Source organism: Narcine bancroftii, chromosome 9 (assembly GCF_036971445.1).
Source record: "Narcine bancroftii isolate sNarBan1 chromosome 9, sNarBan1.hap1, whole genome shotgun sequence".
NCBI lineage: Eukaryota > Metazoa > Chordata > Chondrichthyes > Torpediniformes > Narcinidae > Narcine > Narcine bancroftii.
The window spans coordinates 41179532-41199282 of NC_091477.1; the positions used below are offsets into that span (position 1 = coordinate 41179532).

General features: G+C 40.9%; 1 non-coding gene across 1 annotated transcript; it reads left to right on the top strand.

Annotated features, from left to right (window-relative positions):
* The first annotated feature begins 18954 nt into the window (after positions 1-18954).
* On the top strand, positions 18955-19026 carry trnag-ucc (transfer RNA glycine (anticodon UCC)). Its single transcript has one exon. It is a non-coding gene; the product is annotated as a tRNA-Gly (tRNA).
* Positions 19027-19751: the final 725 nt, after the last annotated feature.

Genomic DNA, 19751 nt, shown 5'->3' on the forward strand with positions numbered 1-19751 from the left:
ATCTTTAGCACATTGTGATGGTCTCATGACAAGACTTGGCTACCTTGATGTTACATCAGAATTTTACATTTGCAATTCATTATGTCAAACCAAAGTGGTCTCTGTTAACATCACTGTTCAAAAATGATGCACAGAAGAATACCCAGTAAGGAAAAGTTCTGAGGAAGGGAAGGGTCTGATCAAAAGGGATCAGTTGTGGGCCAATGAGTAAGAAAGCTCTCTCTGAAATCTGATAAGATCCTTCTTAGAACAGCACTCTGCACTCAGACAGACTGCGGCTCTAGACTTAATCTTCCCAAGTTCGTTCATCTGTTGCTTTCCAAAATAATAATCCATTACTCCACAGCATGTCCAATTAACACCTACTTGTGAAGTCCTTATAGGCATCCTTCAAAGTTTTTCCAAAGACATCTGGAGCCTAGACTGTCTGGCTTGAGCAGAGCTCCAGCATTTTAAATGAGATCTGTTTTGAAGTGTTTGTATCTGTATGTGACCTAAACTAAAAAACCTGCCACAATGTATCACCTTTAAAACCTATCTATATAAAATATAACATGTCAGTCTGAAATATTAATATTTTTCATTCTTGACAGATACTGCGTGTCTTGAATTTTCCACTTCTATCCAGGCCCATAACAGACCTTCCAGGTTGGGCAGAGTTTCACATGCACATAACCTAACCTACATTCTGTCTGGGTTCCTCTATATCAGTGAGACCAAACGCAGATTGGGTGACCACTTCACCGAACACCTACATTGTTTGAGGGTCTCAACTTGAATGTCCTTTAGCCAGCTATTTCAATTCTCCAATCATTCCAACAATGTCTGTCCTTGGCTTCATCATTGTCAGGGCCAAGCTAAATACAAATTTGAGGAACAACTCATCATATTTCTCCTGGACAGCCTTAAACCTAATGGCATGAATGTTAATTTTATAATTTAAGGGAACCCTTACCTCATCTGATTCTACTGTTTCCATCTCTTTGCCAACTCTTGTACTTAGAGAAAGGGGGAAAAAATTATTTCCCCTCCCTGATGGTTTCTTGCCTCCAGGACTTTACTGTATCCCTTTGGACCCCTCCTCCTCCTCTATTAATCTAATTTAATCTATCTTGGTCTTAATAAAGAGGTCAACTGACCATTTCTATTCATGAAAGGTGTCTGACCTGCTGAGTTCCCACCTCAACCTATCACCATGGCTGCATGAATAAACTAGATGTCTTTGGGCAATTCTTTGCTCAAGACTCCAACATCTACACCCATTATGTTTCTCTATTGAATATTCCACCATTTTTGTTTCATGCCCATTTTCACATTTGCTGTTTACTTTTTTAAATTTTGACTCATGAAACAAGTTCCATTATCATCTGTCTTCTGTGTACCAGTATTGAAATATGCCTGGAACAGGAAGGAAGAAAGATACATTAGGAAAATTTAGGGGAGAAAAATGTAGGACTTTGTAATCTCAAAAGACATGGAAGAAGATCCAGTGATACTATGATAACTGGTGGATAAACTGACTTGTAAATCTCCTCCTACCTTGTGTGCTTGGGATTTTAGCCACACTTTTTGGAAGCTTGTTGTTAATCTGCATTTGCTGCATGAGCCAGAAACCTCTTTTACAATGGTAAATGAGCCCAGCAATTTGTATTCACATCCCCTGATTGATTCTTTAACCAGCTCAAATTGCCTCCATAAAGTGAATGTAATTCAATATATTGACACCCTCAATTAAATCTTTTCTTCCCAAGTTTAAAGGCCCAGCTCTCAACCTATCACAATGAGCTGCATGAATTTAAACTAGGTGTCAATCTAAGTGCCTTCCTTTGGGCATTTTCTGGCATCTCAGCTACCATAATGAAAGGACCAAATTGGATTCCATATCCTGGAGGCAACCTGCCCAATGACTTACACAGTATTACTTGCTCATTTAACTTGGAAAGGTATCTTGTCAGTTTGATTTTGTCATGGCCTCAGGTGAACTGTGCACTTTCAGAGGTTCTTACACATTAACTACAAGATGCTTCTTCCATGCAAAAAGTTTAAGTACATAGGGCTGTAAGTTTAAGTACATACCACCTTTATATATGTACTCAATTTTGCCTATGTAAAATTTACATAACACAACAATATTTCAGATAGAGGTCCATTCTTCCCTGCCACCCCTTTGCCACCCACTCCAAATCTGTTGCCTCAGATTTCATGTATATTGTCAAGAGTACATACATGACATCACATACAACCCTGAGATTCCTTTTTTCTGTGGGCATGGTAGAATTACCACTAATTGGTAGTGCAAAAAAATAAACTATACAGAGTGTAAACATGTAGCAAATAAAAGAACTGTAAACAGATAATCAATGCAATCAAATTGACTGCAATACAGAGAACAAAGAATATCAATAAAGTGCACAAGTAAGAGTCCTTAAATAAGTCCCTGAATTAGTTGTTGATGAGGACTCTGATGATGGAGGAGTAGCAGTAGTTCCTGAACCCAATGGCACCTATCTATACCTCTTTCCTGATGGCAGCAGCAATAACAGCATGTGCTAGGTGGTGTGGATCCTTGATGTTTGCTGCAGCTCTCTGATGGCAGCATTCCCTGTAGATGTTCTCAATAGTGAAGATGGTTTTGTCTGTGATGTCCTGGGCTGTGCCCACTAGCTTTTTCAGGGCTTTACGCTCAAGGATATTGGTGTCCCCATACCAGACTGTGATACAGCCAGTCAGCACACTTTCCACCATACACCTATAGAAATTTGCCAGGGTTTCTGGTGTTAAATCAAACCTCTGCAAACTCATGAGGAAATAGATGCACTGACATTTCTTCACAATGCCTTTAGTGTGTTCAGTCCAGGAAAGATCTTCTGAGATAGTGACTCCCAAGAACTTAAGTTTGCTCACCCTCTTCACCTCTGAATCCCCCAGAGATCACTGGATTGTGTACCTCTGGCTTTCCCTTCCTGAAGTCAACAATCAACTCCTTGGTTTTGGTGACATTGAGTACACCATTCAGCCAAGTTTTCAATTTCCCTCCTGTATGCTGAATCATCACCTTTACACAACCCACTTCGGTGTTACGTTGTAAAATGTGTTGATGGTGTTATTGTACTGAGCCACACAGTCGCAGGTGTAAAGTGAGTAGAGCAGGGGACTAAGAACATAGCCCTGTGATGCTCCGGTACTAATGGAGATTGTAGAGGAGTAATTCTCGCTGTTTGTGGTCTGGAGGTGAGAAAAATCATGATCTAATTGCACAGAGGGGTGTTGAGTCCCAGGTCTTGAAGTTTGCTGATCAGTTTTGAGGGGATGATGGTGTTAAATGCTGAAATGTAGTCAATAGAAGAGCATCCTGATGAATGCATTTTTACTATCCTGGTGTTCCAGGGCTTTGTGTAGAGCCAGAGAGATGGCATCTGCCATAGACCTGCTGATTTTTTGGGCAAACTGGAGTGCATCCATGCCACTGCTCAGACTGGACCTGACAAGCTTCAACATCATCCTTTCAAAACACTTTATCACTACTGAAGTAAGTGCTACTGGACGATTGTCATTAAGGCAGGTCATTAGTGTTAATAGATTAGGTCAGTGGTTCTCAACCTTTTTCTTTTCACTCGCATACCACTTTTAAGTATTCCCTATGCCATAGGTGTTCTGTGATTAGTAAGGGATTGCTTTAGGTGGTATTCGGGTGGAAAGAAAAATGGTTTGAAAACCACTATTTTAATCGTACCTAATTGACTCATTATGTGCATGGGTTTTATAACTCCAAAAAGAATGGGCCGATGACAATTTTTCTCAAGCAAAATACTTCAGTAACAATTGGGTCTAGAGCAGTGATTCTCAACTTTCCCTTCCCACTCACATACCACCTTAAGCAATCCCTTACTGATGGCATAGGGGTTACTTAAAGTGGTATGTGAGTGGAAAAAATAAAGTTGGGAACCACTGTATTAGGTGTTATATCTGTGGGGTTAGTGCTCTGTTGTTTCAGATGTGTAGTCGTTGGAAGACTCCAAGCCTCCCCAATGCCCACATTGAGGTGCAGCCCCTTAGAGACCACGTTAAGGAACTGGAGCTGAAGCTTGATGATCTATGACTAAGTAGAAAGAGTGAGGAAGTGATAGATTGGAGCCACAGGATGTATTAGAGAACACCTCTGGGGCCATCCCCCTCAGCAATCGGTTTATTGTTCTGGATTGTATTGGGGAGGATGACCTGACAGAGGATGACCATAGGAACTGGGTCTCCAGCATTGAGCATGTCTCTGTAGTGGAGAGGGTGAAGAGGCATGCAGTAGTGATTGGAAATTATATTGTGAGGAGACAGACCGGAGATTCTGTGAGCCCAATAAAGACTCCTAAATAGCTTGTTTCCTCCCTGGAGCCAGGGTACAGGATGTACCCTGAGAGGACAAACAGCCAGAAGTCTTGGTACATGTTGGTATCAATGTCATAGGTAAGATAAGTCAGGAGGTCCTGAAGAGGGAATTATGGAGGAAGCTGAGAAGCAGGACCTCCAGGGTGGTAATCTCAGGATTACTGTCTGTGCTACATGCCAGTGAAGATCAAGAATAGTGAGATCAGGGAGATAAATGTATGGCTGAGAAAATGGTGCAGGGGGCAGGGCTTCAGATTCTTGGATCAATGAAATCTCTTTTGGGGAAGGTATGACAGATAAATAGGATAGGTGTTTCTACGATAGGTGTACTGAAATGTGTCTATGTCCCCGCTCAGGACAGGAGCTGATGTGCTTAATCGCAAGCTTTTCAAAACGCTCCATCACTGTTGATGTAAGTGCTACTAGTCAATTGTCGTTAAGGCAGTTTCCTCTACGTCAGAGAGACTGGTCGCAGACTGGGAGATCATTTCGTTGAGCATCTTTGCACTGTCTGTTGCTACAACAGCGGCCAACTATTTCAATTCCATATCCCATTCCCACACCAATGGGTCTGTCCTTGACCTCGTGCACTTCCGCCTGCAAATTGGAGTTACAACACCTAATATTCAATCTGAGCACTCTCCAACCAGATGACAGTAACATAGACCTCTCTAGTTTCCATTTGGTCCCTCCTCTGTCTCTCACTATCCTCCAGCTCCCTGCCTCTTTCCCCCTCCATTCAGAGAGCTATGCCCTCACATGTCGCATTTTTAAAATCTCCCACCCTTATCTAGCTATGACCACTTGCCCGTTGGCTTATGCTTCTCCTCCCCACCCCACTGCTCTTTTTTTACCTTCCTCCTCCCACCTTTTTATTTCAGCTGCCTGCCAGTTTTCGTACCTTCATGAAGTGCTCATGGCCGAAACATTAGTTCCTACCCTTTGCTTCTTATGGACCGTGCATGACCTGCTGAATTTCTCCAGCACTGATGCACATTGCAGTGAACAGGAAAGGGTTTTGCTCTTAAATGGAGAAAGCAATGGTGTCGATGTGAGTCTTGTCCTTGGGCTGGGTTTTTTCTAGTGTGATCCTGTACTGATGGAATCGACAGTCAAATAGGTGAACATGGAGAAATGAGATGCAAATACTATCACAGTAAAAACATCTCAATTCTCTGAATGACTGACACAGTCACTGAACATTTTTGAATATTCTTCGTATTTTAAATAAAAAATATGAAATTAATGACAGCTGATTTTGCCTGTTAATTTTAATGAGGGAGTACAGTGGTTATTTAAATATTCATAATAGGCTTCCCAGTTACCTGGTGCCACGGAGAGACATCCCAACCTGATAGCTAGGGACCAAAATCAGGCTGGAAGCTAGGATTGACTTTATAAATCCCACTTAGAGTGATGGGCATTGTTTAAATGATATAAAAACATTTTTATCAAAATCTATCTGGAATATTTAGTTTTATACACCAAAATAATAAGAAGCATGCTACTTTGGATGGGGCACAGTAAAATAATATGGTTTTAAGGATTAAATTAGTGGAGGGTTGCTCAAAGCTATTTAGATCAACATCTAACTGAAAGAGTGGATTTGACAAGTTCAGTCGAGAATTCAGTGTGCCAAACCTTCAGTGGGGGTTCTCAATGAGAATTGGGCATTTAGTTGTTTGCTTCTTAGAAAAGCCTGTTGTGTGAATAGGCAAAGATTGTTTCTCTTTTATTCTGCAAGTACTGAAATTAGATAAATTGAACCGAGGTACAGGTTTCCATGAGCAGAATTGAATGGTGGAAAACTTAGTTAAATAGCCTAAAATAAAGAAATTGTAGGTGCTGGAATTACTCAGCAAGTATGCGAGCATCTGTGGAGAGATAAAATTAAAATTTTTGGTTAATAATTCGGAACTTGGAAAAGATAAAGTTTCAGAGAAAGAATGGAGGAGTAAAAAGAAAAAAAGTGTCTACGATGAGGTGGAGACTAGGAAAGATGTACTGAGGTGTTAGCTGAAAGTGTGGTAAAGGCCTGAGAAGAACAAATGTCCAAGGGAGTTGTAGGTAGATGATAAATGAAGCCTGAAATTACCAAAAGAAGATGTGAAGGTTGGCTGATTGTCTGCATAACTGGAATTGGTCTTGGTGTTGAGTTTGGGAGATGATAAAGTACCCAATTGGAAGTGCTGGCCCTTGAACTTGTGCAGAGATTCAATGGAGCAGGGTAGGAGACCTGATGCCAAGATTAGAGTGGATGGGAAATTCAAATGGTGGGTCTCCCTTTTAAACTGAATGGGGGTGTTCTGGAAAGCACTTTTCCCTGAGACTACACTTTATCTCTCCAATTTATAGACCTGAGTAGCAAATTAAATGCACTAAATTGGAACCAGTGTAAGTAAATTTCTACCTGAATAGAATGTTTAGTATCCTGGACAACTGGAAGTGAAGAGATGAAAGGGCCAAGTTTGCATCCTTTATGGTTGTGCAAAAAGGTACATTGAGAAGCAGTCATAGAATGGTACAGCAGAGAAATTGGGTTGATCAAGTTGCCTGCCTGCGCTTAGCCCATATTCCTCTCATCCTTTCCTATTCATGTACACAACCACAATCTTTTAAATGCCATAATTATACCTGCCTACCATTTCCTCTGGCAGCTCACTCCATGTTTGCACCGCCATCTATGAGGAAAAAATTGCCCCTTGGGTCAAAGTGTGGTTATTAGTTGAGGTGGGGAAAAACATTTTTGGTCAAGACAACAGTTGGCAGAGTGAGCATTTTCTGTGTGGAGAGAAAAGATATGGAAAGATGTCACCATGGAGAGACATTGATGAATAACTGACTCTTGAAAGCTCAGCACTGCAATATGTGTTCCATGTGTGAATGCAAAAATCTCGCTGATCAAAAATGGAAGGTGCCAAATGAGCTTGCGCAGCCTCTTGCAATGCAGCAGTGAGTGTGACCTTATTCAACATTCTTCGGTCCCATTGCCCCTCATTTCCTGAAATCTCTGCAACCTGTTCTCACACAAGCCATGAACTCCATTTCCGTTCACTGGTCCTTGACCTAAGTGGTAATTTATAATAGCCATTTAATTTACCACCATGTTTCTGAGATGTGGGAAGAAGCAGGAACATCTAGAAAAGTGTGCCATTATATGATCAAAGTCAAATTTTAGTTTTTTTTTTGTCAGAGTACATATCAGATACAGCCTTGAGATTCTGAAAATCCTGCAGGCCAGCAGGATTTCTAATACTGGTGATGGAAAGAAGTTGAAAACTCCACCAAGCCAGCACCCAAGCTCAGGACTGATCTTGCTTTCCTCAAAACAGATAATCCTGACAAGGAAAAATAATCTTGGCATCTTTTTACTTTTTCCCAGCTCTTCCTGATTGCCTGTTTTACTATACTCCTTAAAAAGTAGATTTTCCTAGATTTCACTTCATTGCCATGCAGGGTTCAACAATTGGGACTTCATTCTCTACCTCCTCTCTTCCAAAACTATACAGTTGGTGAATTCCATCAGCAGAAAATGTTGCTCAAACCCTTGTTATTCTTCCAGCTGCTTTTCAAATAAAAAGAATTCACCCTTGAAAAGGGTTACTCTTAGGTTGAAGACTTATATGATTTTAAAGGTTATTCAAAATAAAATGTTAATGACTTATAAAGTTAATCAATAACTACATGATTTTATTTCTGAGAAGGTACAGAATTTTATTTGCAAATGTTACTGTAAGAATGGTCTGAACTGGCATACGCATTTGATGTTGAATCATCTCTGGATTTACAGCTAATTGGGCTGTTGGGCTGAGAAATTCCTCAGTGATTCGGGTTAGTGCCTATGAGATTTAAAATTCAACAAAAATAGATGGAAGTATGAAAGGAGATTCGATTTAATTAGAATTCTTTATAGTCTCTGTCTTTAATAGGGATCTAAATAATGAAACTTTCTCTAAGTAATATTTCAGTTTTTTTCTTCCATGGAGACACACTGGTATGTGCCACAGACCACTAATGTCTTCCAATGTTCTGTCCTGAGTTGTGACCTCAGCAGTCAAAGGTCACTTACATAGTATAATTACAATTCAGCTCTTATAAATATGGAAACTGAGACCCAAATTACATATTTTAATGATTCTTTCATTTGATGCTGGAAATAGGGAGGACTATTCACTGAATTGCTGTGTAATTGTCAGTATTTAGAAAAAGATACCTTTGCTCTGTTTTTAAGAATCTTTGCATCAGATCTCAAATATCTATCCCTTTGATCGCATTTCCTTTCTTCATAATCATATTTTCCTTTGCCATTTTTTATAGATTTTCATTTTATGTGTTATAAAGATTTTCCTCCCATCATTAGGGTACTTTAATAGGGCATTCCCTGTCTTACCAACGTTCAGTAGCAGGAAGAAAAAAAATGACATTTCCCATCCTATGATGAGAATGGAATCATGGAGAGATACAACATAGAAATAGGCCCTTTAGCCTGTCAAGTTCACACTGACCATCAATCATCCATTTTAACATATGTTTACTTACATGATCTTCAAGACCATCCCTCCTCCACCTAAATTCTACTGCAAAACTGAAGGAAGTTTGGTGCAGCCAGTTAGTCTATCTACATGCATATTCTTGGAAGAGCATCCAGGCAAAACCTACTGAGCCACAGAGAGTATGCGCAAACCCCAAACAGATGGCATCTGAGGTCAGGATTAAACCTCAGAGGCAGCGGCACTGAATTGCAAATCTTACACTAAGATCTTCCAATTTCCATGTAGCAAGAAACCAATGGAGTAGCCATTTGGTCCACTTAAAGCTGGTTCTGAATGCTTAAACCATTTTCAATTTAAAAGTTCATCTGAACACTGAGTACCATATGGCAACTTTATTGCCTTCAGCACTTGTAGGAGTGCAAGGCTTTGCTTAGAATTTACAAAGAACCAGATACCATATTGTGTCTATGAAAGTATGAATATAGTAATCAGACACTCCTCAACTTAGATGCGATTACGCTCTGATAAACCCATCGTAAGTGGAAAAAATCTTGTCGAGAAAGAATACTGCACTCACCGAACATCAAAGCCTACCTACCTTAAATGTGCTCAGACCACTTACCATAGCCTACAGCAGGGAAAATTTATCTAAAACAAAGCAGGAGACAAACGTGGATATTTAGTAGACAAACAATTCGTCAATACTCTAGCTACCGGTTTACTATATAGAGCCCTAATACAACCAATAATAAAAAAGGATCAAACTTGAATTTCTCCAAAACTTTAAACAAAAAGTTCCATTCAACTCTATCAAATGCCTTTTCTGCATCTAGAGATATCACCATCAGATGAAATATTGTTTAATAATGGAAAAAATTACGTATGTTTCGCGTGATAATTATAATTTTTTTATTAATAAGTGGTTGTTACATTCAGAATATTTACATTTCAATTTACATTGATTAGATCTTAATATGTATATTTAATTTTTCTTTAATATTTTTTCTTGCTTTATGGCTATCCTTAGGAGAGGATGAAGGGGGAGGGTTTTCTCTTTTTTCTTTTTATATATAAAAAATAATATTCATGTTTATGGTTACTTGTTGTATATGTCATATATTATTTGTTTTTTGAATGAATAAATAAAGTTTTAAAAAAATAAGGTAGAGAGAGTGCAGAGAAGGTTGACAAAAATGTTGCCTGGATTACACTATCTAGAATACAGAGAAAGATTAAGCAGACTGGGACTTTATTCATTGGACCGTAGAAGGTTGAGAGGGGATTTGATAGAGGTATTTAAAATTATGAAGGGAATAAATAGAGTAGATGTGAATAGGCTCTTTCCCCTGAGGGTAGGGGAGATGGAACACGAGGTCATAAGTTAAGGGTAAGGGGGCAAAACTTTAGGAGTAATACAAGAGGATGCTTCTTCACTTGGAGAGTGGTGGCTGAGTGGAATGATCTACTGGAAGAGGTAGTTGCGGCAGGGTCAATCTTATCATTTAAGAGGAGGCAAGATGAGTACATGGATGGTAGGGGGTTGGAGGGTCACGGGCATGGGTAGGTGGAACTAGTGGAGTTTCATGTAAATCGGTGCGGACTAGATGGGCCAATGTGGCCTGTTTCCGTACTGTAATTGTTATATGGTTATATGTTGTATGTTATATTCTTTGGCTTGGCTTCGCGGACGAAGATTTATGGAGGGGGTAAAAGTCCACGTCAGCTGTAGGCTCGATTGTGGCTGACAAGTCCGATGCGGGACAGGCAGACACGGTTGCAGCGGTTGCAGGGGAAAATTGGTTGGTTGGGGTTGGGTGTTGGGTTTTTCCTCCTTTGTCTTTTGTCAGTGAGGTGGGCTCTGCGGTCTTCTTCAAAGGAGGTTGCTGCCCGCCGAACTGTGAGGCGCCAAGATGCACGGTTTGAGGCGATATCAGCCCACTGGCGGTGGTCAATGTGGCAGGCACCAAGAGATTTCTTTAGGCAGTCCTTGTACCTCTTCTTTGGTGCACCTCTGTCATGGTGGCCAGTGGAGAGCTCGCCATATAACACGATCTTGGGAAGGCGATGGTCCTCCATTCTGGAGACGTGACCCACCCAGCGCAGCTGGATCTTCATCAGCGTGGACTCGATGCTGTTGGCCTCTGCCATCTCGAGTACTTCGATGTTAGGGATGAAGTCGCTCCAATGAATTTTGAGGATGGAGCGGAGACAACGCTGGTGGAAGTGTTCTAGGAGCCGTAGGTGATGCCGGTAGAGGACCCATGATTCAGAGCCGAACAGGAGTGTGGGTATGACAACGGCTCTGTATACGCTTATCTTTGTGAGGTTTTTCAGTTGGTCGTTTTTCCAGACTCTTGTGTAGTCTTCCAAAGGCGCTATTTGCCTTTATATATTCATATTCTTTGGTTTGGCTTCGCGGACGAAGATTTATGGAGGGGGTAAAAAGTCCACGTCAGCTGCAGGCTCGTTTGTGGCTGACAAGTCCGATGCGGGACAGGCAGACACGATTGCAGCGGTTGCAAGGGAAAATTGGTTGGTTGGGGTTGGGTGTTGGGTTTTTCCTCCTTTGCCTTTTGTCAGTGAGGTGGGCTCTGCGGTCTTCTTCAAAGGAAGTTGCTGCCCGCCAAACTGTGAGGTGCCAAGATGCACGGTTTGAGGCGTTATCAGCCCACTGGCGGTGGTCAATGTGGCAGGCACCAAGAGATTTCTTTAGGCAGTCCTTGTACCTTTTCTTTGGTGCACCTCTGTCACGGTGGCCAGTGGAGAGCTCGCCATATAATACGATCTTGGGAAGGCGATGGTCCTCCATTCTGGAGACGTGACCCATCCAGCGCAGCCAAAATGTTTGGCCTGGAAGTCAGCCTGAAGAAAACTGAGGTCCTCCATCAGCCAGCTCCCCACCATGACTACCAGCCCCCCCACATCTCCATCGGGCACACAAAACTCAAAACGGTCAACCAGTTTACCTATCTCGGCTGCACCATTTCATCAGATGCAAGGATCGACAATGAGATAGACAACAGACTCGCCAAGGCAAATAGCGCCTTTGGAAGACTACACAAAAGAGTCTGGAAAAACAACCAACTGAAAAACCTCACAAAGATAAGCGTATACAGAGCCGTTGTCATACCCACACTCCTGTTCGGCTCCGAATCATGGGTCCTCTACCGGCACCACCTACGGCTCCTAGAACGCTTCCACCAGCGTTGTCTCCGCTCCATCCTCAACATCCATTGGAGCGCTTACACCCCTAACGTCGAAGTACTCGAGATGGCAGAGGTCGACAGCATCGAGTCCACGCTTATGAAGATATTCATATATTGGAATGCAAAAACACAAAATAGAAAAACACTTTCAACATGGCATTGGTTGTTTACATTCTTTCGCATGATCACTACAGAGACTGCAAGTATGATTGAGTGGATGCTGTGGCTTGCTGCCATCTCCCAGCATCGGGAGAGAGTAGCCTACCACATAATTGCAAGCAGGGCAACAGATCAAAATTCAGATTCTACCATTGCAACTTCGAAAAATCATGTCGAACCGTCGTATGTAGAAGAGCATCTGTACTTTAATGAAGCAAAGAGTGAAACACTGCATTGTGGCCAGTTAGTTTCTGTGATGACAGTTAGCTTGTTTCACTAACTGATGCAGAACAGGTAAAATGAAGAGCCTTCTCTACACACACGTTCATGAATTGCAACCTGGATTCATGTGTTTTGCATATTTGAATTAACTTCCACATGAATCTGGTTTCCATGTTTACAGGTATTCCCATCAATTTTATCATAGCCCAAGACAATAAGACATATGTTTGCTTCCAATCCTGTTCAGTTAATAGTCCATATCTTCTGATAACTCCAATTATCCAAAATCAGATTTTCCAAAATCCTCATTTATTCAAATTCTTTTCGGAGCCAAACTGATGGGGACCTCGAGCCCTTGGTGCCAGCAGCAGGACAATGGACCTTGGGCTCCCGGCGCCGGAAGCAGTGGACCTCGGGCTTTCAGCAAGAGTGGTGCCTCGGTGGTGAAGTGTTGGTGATCGGCAGTGGCCAACATTTTATGATGAGAAACTTTATTTTAATGTTTGTGGTTGTATAAACACTTATAAGTGATTTGCTGTTGCTACTGGGCTGTTTTTTTTTTAAATGGCCAGTTCTCCAAAAAAAACATTATCCGAAATGGCCCTGGTCCCGACCTATGATCTCATATGCTGATATCCTTGACTTACAACCTAAAGAGAGCACAGAAGCGGTCAAGTGGGACAATTGCTCAGTGACACAGGGAGAAATTTGGTTAAAAGTTCTATATTTAAACTAGTGACATGAGAGGATTGAACCAAGTCAAGAAAACATCATTACATTTTAAATATGTTTCATATTAACAAGTATTTAAATGAAATTAATAAAATATAGAAAGTGATATGAATTGGCATTTCTAAGTGAAACGAGTCTTGTATTAGAGCGGTTCAAGCAACTTCAGCTCGTTAAAGCAAAACAGTGATATGGAATTAGATTTATGTAACAGGCAGCTCCTTCATCTCAAACTTACCCATGAGCCTGCATTTGGCCCATCTCTCTCTAAATCTCTCCCATCCACATCAAAGTGTATTTTTTTTAAATTTTACAATTGTCCCTGCCTCTTCCACTTTCTTTGGTTGCTCATTCCATATACCACCACTCTCTGTGTGAAGGTGCCCCTCAGGTCCCTTTTGAAATCTTACTCCTCTCACCTTAATGTTGTCCACAAAAATAAGAAAATGCTGGACGTGTTAAGTGATTGGGTCTCATCAGAGTTTACAGTGCAGCAAGACAATGTCAGACATCAAGAGGACATTAATACCTAATCACAATGAGGTATTTAGAATTGTTGTAATGTGAGCTGTTTTGAAAGTGAGGCTGGTGCCGGAGTAAGGGAGGAGTTTTACTTCCTGTCTTCTTTACTTCCAGTGTGCCTTGTTTACAGCTTTGAGGCCATGCTGTGTGTTGCAGAGGAAAAACAACAGAGGAAGAAAATAAGCCTGTGTGTGTGTATTATATATATATATATATATATATAATATGGTTTTCCTGTCCCAGATAAAGCTGTTGTTTTGAAGTTGTCAAGTGGTCCTTTTTCAAAGTAGAAATTATCACATTTTATATTATCACATATACTTGCTGCAGGGGGTTCTGCATGTTGTGGTGTATCTGGATGATATTTTGATCACGGGGGCACAAAGGTGGAGCATCTGGCTAATGGGACAGGTGTTGAAGAAGCACTCAGATGCAGGGCTGAGATTGAGACGTGGCAAATGTGTGTTCCTGACACTGAGTGTGACCTACCTGGGAAACAAGATCAGGTGAGGGACTCTGCCCCAGCGGAGAACAAAGTAAGACTTATCAAGGAGGCCCAAAGCCCACAATACTTAGATTATTTTTGGACATGGTGAATTATGGCAAGTTTCTTCCTGACTTCTCAAGGGGTTTTAGCCCCACTGTTCAAGCTGTTTCACAATAACACCAAGTGGCAGTGGAGTGAAGAGCAAGAGGAAGCTTTCAAAGACATAAAAGAACTCCTCCACTCAGTGAAGCTGCTGGTTCACTATGACCCAGATAAGGAGATCACCTTCTCGTGTGACTCCTCTCCCTATGGAGTAGGGACTGTTCTCTCACATGTAATGGAAGACCGTTCATATAACCATATAACAATTACAGTACGGAAACAGGCCACATCGGCCCATCTAGTCCGCACCGATTTACATGAAACTCCACTAGTTCCACCTACCCATGCCCGTGACCCTCCAACCCCCTACCATCCATGTACTCATCTTGCCTCCTCTTAAATGATAAGATTGACCCTGCCGCAACTACCTCTTCCAGTAGATCATTCCACTCAGCCACCACTCTCCAAGTGAAGAAGCATCCTCTTGTATTACTCCTAAAGTTTTGCCCCCTTACCCTTAACTTATGACCTCGTGTTCCATCTCCCCTACCCTCAGGGGAAAGAGCCTATTCACATCTACTCTATTTATTCCCTTCATAATTTTAAATACCTCTATCAAATCCCCTCTCAACCTTCTACGGTCCAATGAATAAAGTCCCAGTCTGCTTAATCTTTCTCTGTATTCTAGATAGTGTAATCCAGGCAACATTTTTGTCAACCTTCTCTGCACTCTCTCTACCTTATTTTTTTAAAACTTTATTTATTCATTCAAAAAACAAATAATATATGACATATACAACAAGTAACCATAAACATGAATATTATTTTTTATATATAAAAAGAAAAAAAAGAGAAAACCCCTCCCCCTTCATCCTCTCCTAAGGATAGCCATAAAGAAAGAAAAAATATTAAAGAAAAATTAAATATGCATATTAAGATCTAATCAATGTAAATTGAAATGTAAATATTCTGAATGTAACAACCACTTATTAATAAAAAAATTATAATTATCACGCGAAACATACGTAATTTTTTCCATTATTAAACAATATTTCATCCGATGGTGATATCTCCAGATGCAGAAAAGGCATTTGATAGAGTTGAATGGAACTTTTTGTTTAAAGTTTTGGAGAAATTCAAGTTTGGTCCTTTTTTTTTAATTGGTTGGATTAGGGCTCACCTCACTGACAAAAGGCAAAGGAGGAAAAACCCAACACCCAACCCCAACCAACCAATTTTCCCTTGCAACCGCTGCAATCGTGTCTGCCTGTCCCGCATCGGACTTGTCAGCCACAAACGAGCCTGCAGCTGACGTGGACTTTTTACCCCCTCCATAAATCTTCGTCCGCGAAGCCAAGCCAAAGAAAATAGTAAACCAGTGGCTAGAGTATTGATGAATTGTTTGTCTACTAAATATACATCTTTGTCTCCTGCTTTGTTTTAGATAAATTTTCCCTGCTGTAAGTTAGGGTAAGTGGTCTGAGCACATTTAAGGTAGGTAGGCTTTGAAGTTCGGTGGGTGCAGTATTCTTTCTCAACAAGATTTTTTCCACTTACGATGGGTTTATCAGAGCATAACCGCATCTAAGTTGAGGAGTGTCTGATTACTATATTCATACTTTCATAGACACAATATGGGATCTGGTTCTTTGTAAATTCTAAGCAAAGCCCTGCACTTCTACAAGTGCTGGATGCAATAAAGTTCAGAGAAGCCTATTGGTTTTACTTCATGTACCCTGATGGCTGCTGAGAAGGGAACTTCACAGCTAGACAAAAAAGGTCTGGCCATTGTTTTTGATGTCAAGCATTTTCATCAATACCTTTATGGACGTGCATTCACAATTTATATGGATCATAAACCACTGATGAGTCTGTTCAGTGAGACCAGGTGCTTCCCACCGCTAGTCTCAGCTAGGATACAGCATTGGGCTCCCACATTGTCAGTCTACCAGAACACTATAGTGTACAGAGCAGGTGGAGATAATCCAAAAACCAATGCACTGTGTCATCGACCTTTCCCTGCGACCCAGATACTATATGTGTGCCTCCAGAGACAATGTTCTCATTGGAGAGGCTGTTAGACACACCTATAAAGGTGACTCAAATAAAGCAGTGGACAGAGATGGGGCCAGTCCTGTCTCTTCAAGACTTTCTATTTACAAAGATGGCCCGGTATCGTGGAAGGAGAGGATCTGAAGCCTTATGCCAAATGTAAGGCAGAATTGAGTCTGCAGGATGCTGCATTTTCTGGGGAGCGAGGGTCATCACGCCTCTCCTGGCCATTCAAAGATTGTGGGTGAAGATGACAATTGTTGTTATGTTGATTAATAGATTAATAATTTGTGATTGATGAATGGAAAATGGATTAATGAAAAATATGAAGGAAATGGGGTAAATGGAGAAGTATTGACTTTCAAAACCCATCAGCCATAATCACATCAATGGATGGAGAAAGCTTGGTGGCTTTCCTGAGTTACCTGTGTATGTCTGAACAGTAAAGAATTTAACTCGTAACTAAATAAGAATATTTATAAATAACAAAGACATGTAAAATTTAACTTACCATATATTTTGGCTTACAAGTCAAGTTGTAAAACCCTCAAAAATCACTCATAAAGGGCGGGTCAACTTATACGCCAGATATAATTTTGAGACCTTAAATTCAAGTCAAGAACTGTTTGAAGCCGATTTGGCGAATATGTCAGCCCTGAAATGCAAATTCTGCATATTAGTTGACCGTGGAAGCACATCCTCACCACTGGCACTGCCATTCTCCAACATCTCCCCACCACTGGGCACTGCCATAACCCACCCAGACATTCTACAATTACTGAATAGAGCCTTAGGTCACCGCTTCTGCTCCAGAGAATGAGGTTGCCATTCCTGCCATGTAGGTCCGAGGCTCCTGCTGGGAGAATGAGATCACCATTCCTGTAACATAAGTTGAGGCTCCTGCTGGGAGAACAAGTTTCTTGCTCCTGCCATATAGGCCAAGGTTCCTGCTCCTGCCTGGTACGCCGAGGTTTTAACTGTTTCTTCTTTACTTGTTTACGATAATTTACAGCTTTGTTACTTGGCGATTGAGGGTTTTTTTTGTAAAGTTTATTTAAAGTTTTACAAAATACAAATATAGAACACAAAATAAAACTAAATCTACTCCCTATGACCCCCCTCCTCCCTTGGAGCTTATATATAAAAAGAACATTTATATAAAATCAAAATAGGTTAAGTTGTATGTCAATCTACATCTTTAAACACAAATGAAGTATCTACATCTAAATCCATACATTCCAAATACAAAGTCCACATTTTAACAAAAGAAAGAATAATTGTTTCATGATTGAGGTATTTTAAAGTTTTTTGGATTGTTGCTGGGAGGCCCCAACAGCCAAAAAATGAGGGTCGACTAATATGCTGGACATACTATAAAACCATTAAAGTTAGGTTGACCCCCCCTCCCCCACCGTTTTTAGCCTATCTGATATTCGATTTATGCACCTGAAATATATAACAATATGAAATCAAGATAAATTCATCTACTAAATATAATAGATTTCATGTAGTTGTTTCATATCTAGCAAGAAACTGTTGCATATAAACAGGTTATTCACCTCATCATGACCCCACCATGTCCATGCCAACGAGATGGCCCTTAGTCTTATTAATCTTATCTTCAAGAAGTTAAATGCCTTCCTAGATAATCCAAGTTCTACTTATACACCTCTTAAATGCTGTGAGATAATCTTCTTCACCACTTTGCCATAGTGCATTCCAGGAAATGACTAGTCTTTGGGTAAAAATGGCCGGCCCACATGCTCTCTGAATCTCCTACCCTTTCCCTAAATCTACATTCCCCACTTTTATTCACCTTTGATAAGGAGTATTGTGTTTAGTTCTGGGCACCTCATTCCAGGAAGGATGTGAAGGTTATGGAGAGGGTGCAGAGGAGATTTACCAGGATGTTGCCTGGATTGGAAAGTGTCTTGTGAGGCAAGGTTAGCAGAATTTGAGCTTTTCTCTTTGCAGTGAAGAAGAATGAGGGGGTGACTTAATAGATAGCCACAAGATTATGAGAGGCATAGATTAGGTACAGTCAGTACCTTTTTCCCAAGGCAGGAGTAGCAATCACCAGAGGACACCTGTACAAAATGAAAGGGGAGACATCAGGGGTAAGTTTTTTGTGTACACAGAGTTGTGGGTGCCGGGAATGCAGTTCCAGGGGTGGTGATAGAGGCTGGAACAATAAAGGCATTTCAGAGAGTTTTAGTCAGACACATGGACAAAATAAAAAAATATAGTGGTTTATGAGGTAGGGAGAGTTTAGATTTTTTTATTTTTTGGGCGGGGGGGCTTATGTATTAATAATTTGGCACAACATTGTGGGCTGAAGAGCCTGTACTGTGCTGTAATGATTTATGATCTAATGTTAAGGATCATTTTACGTTATCTATACTCCTCATTATTTGTATAGCTCAATCATGCCCCTATTAATTACCTCCACTCCAGAGAAAACAGATAGAGTTTCTCCAATCTCATCTCATTATCGATTCACTCCATTCCAAATAGCATTTTTGAAAATCTCTGCTCTTCTTCAGCCCTGTCACATCTTTCCAGTGTTGTGGTGATCAATATTTTATCATATTTGAGCAGAGATGCGATGGTGGTATAGTGGTGAGCATAGCTGCCTTCCAAGCAGTTGACCCGGGTTCGATTCCCGGCCATCGCAATTGTTTTAAAGAAGAAATGTATTGGGGTTTGCATAAATCCTTTTAAAAAAGGCGGCATAGTTAGTGCAATGCTGTTCCAGCCATGGGTTCAAATCCGGTGCTCTGTAAGGAGTTTGTATGTTCGCCCTGTGCCTGCGTGGGTTTCCTCCAGGTGTTTCAGTTTTTTCCCACCATTCATAACGTACAGGGGTGTAAGTCAATTGGGTGGCACAGGCTCATTGCCCGAAAGGGGCTGTCACCGTGCTATATATATGACTAAATTTAAATGTCTAAATGTTGCAGCTCTTGCATTGAATGCCCCAATTAATGAAAGTCAGTATCCCATGTGCTGCTTAACCATATTATCTACTTGCGCTACCACCTTCATGGATCTTTGGATTTGCACACTAAGGTCTTTCTTAGCCTCAATACTCCTTAGAACCTTACCATTCATGGTTTATGTCTTAGTCTCTTTAGTAGTCCCAAAGTGATTCACCTCCAATTTACCTGGATTAACCTCCATCTGCCATTTCTCTGCCCATTTCATTCAAACACTGATGTCATCCTGTAGCTTATGACTGTTCTCTATATGGTCAACAGCACTAATCTTGGAGTCATTGGTGAATTTATATGCCACCTACATTCACATTCAAATCATTGGGATTGAGAGAGAGATATATAATAGATGAAGATTGCCACATTAGACGTAAATGTCTAATTTAGAGAGATTCTGATGCATTTATGG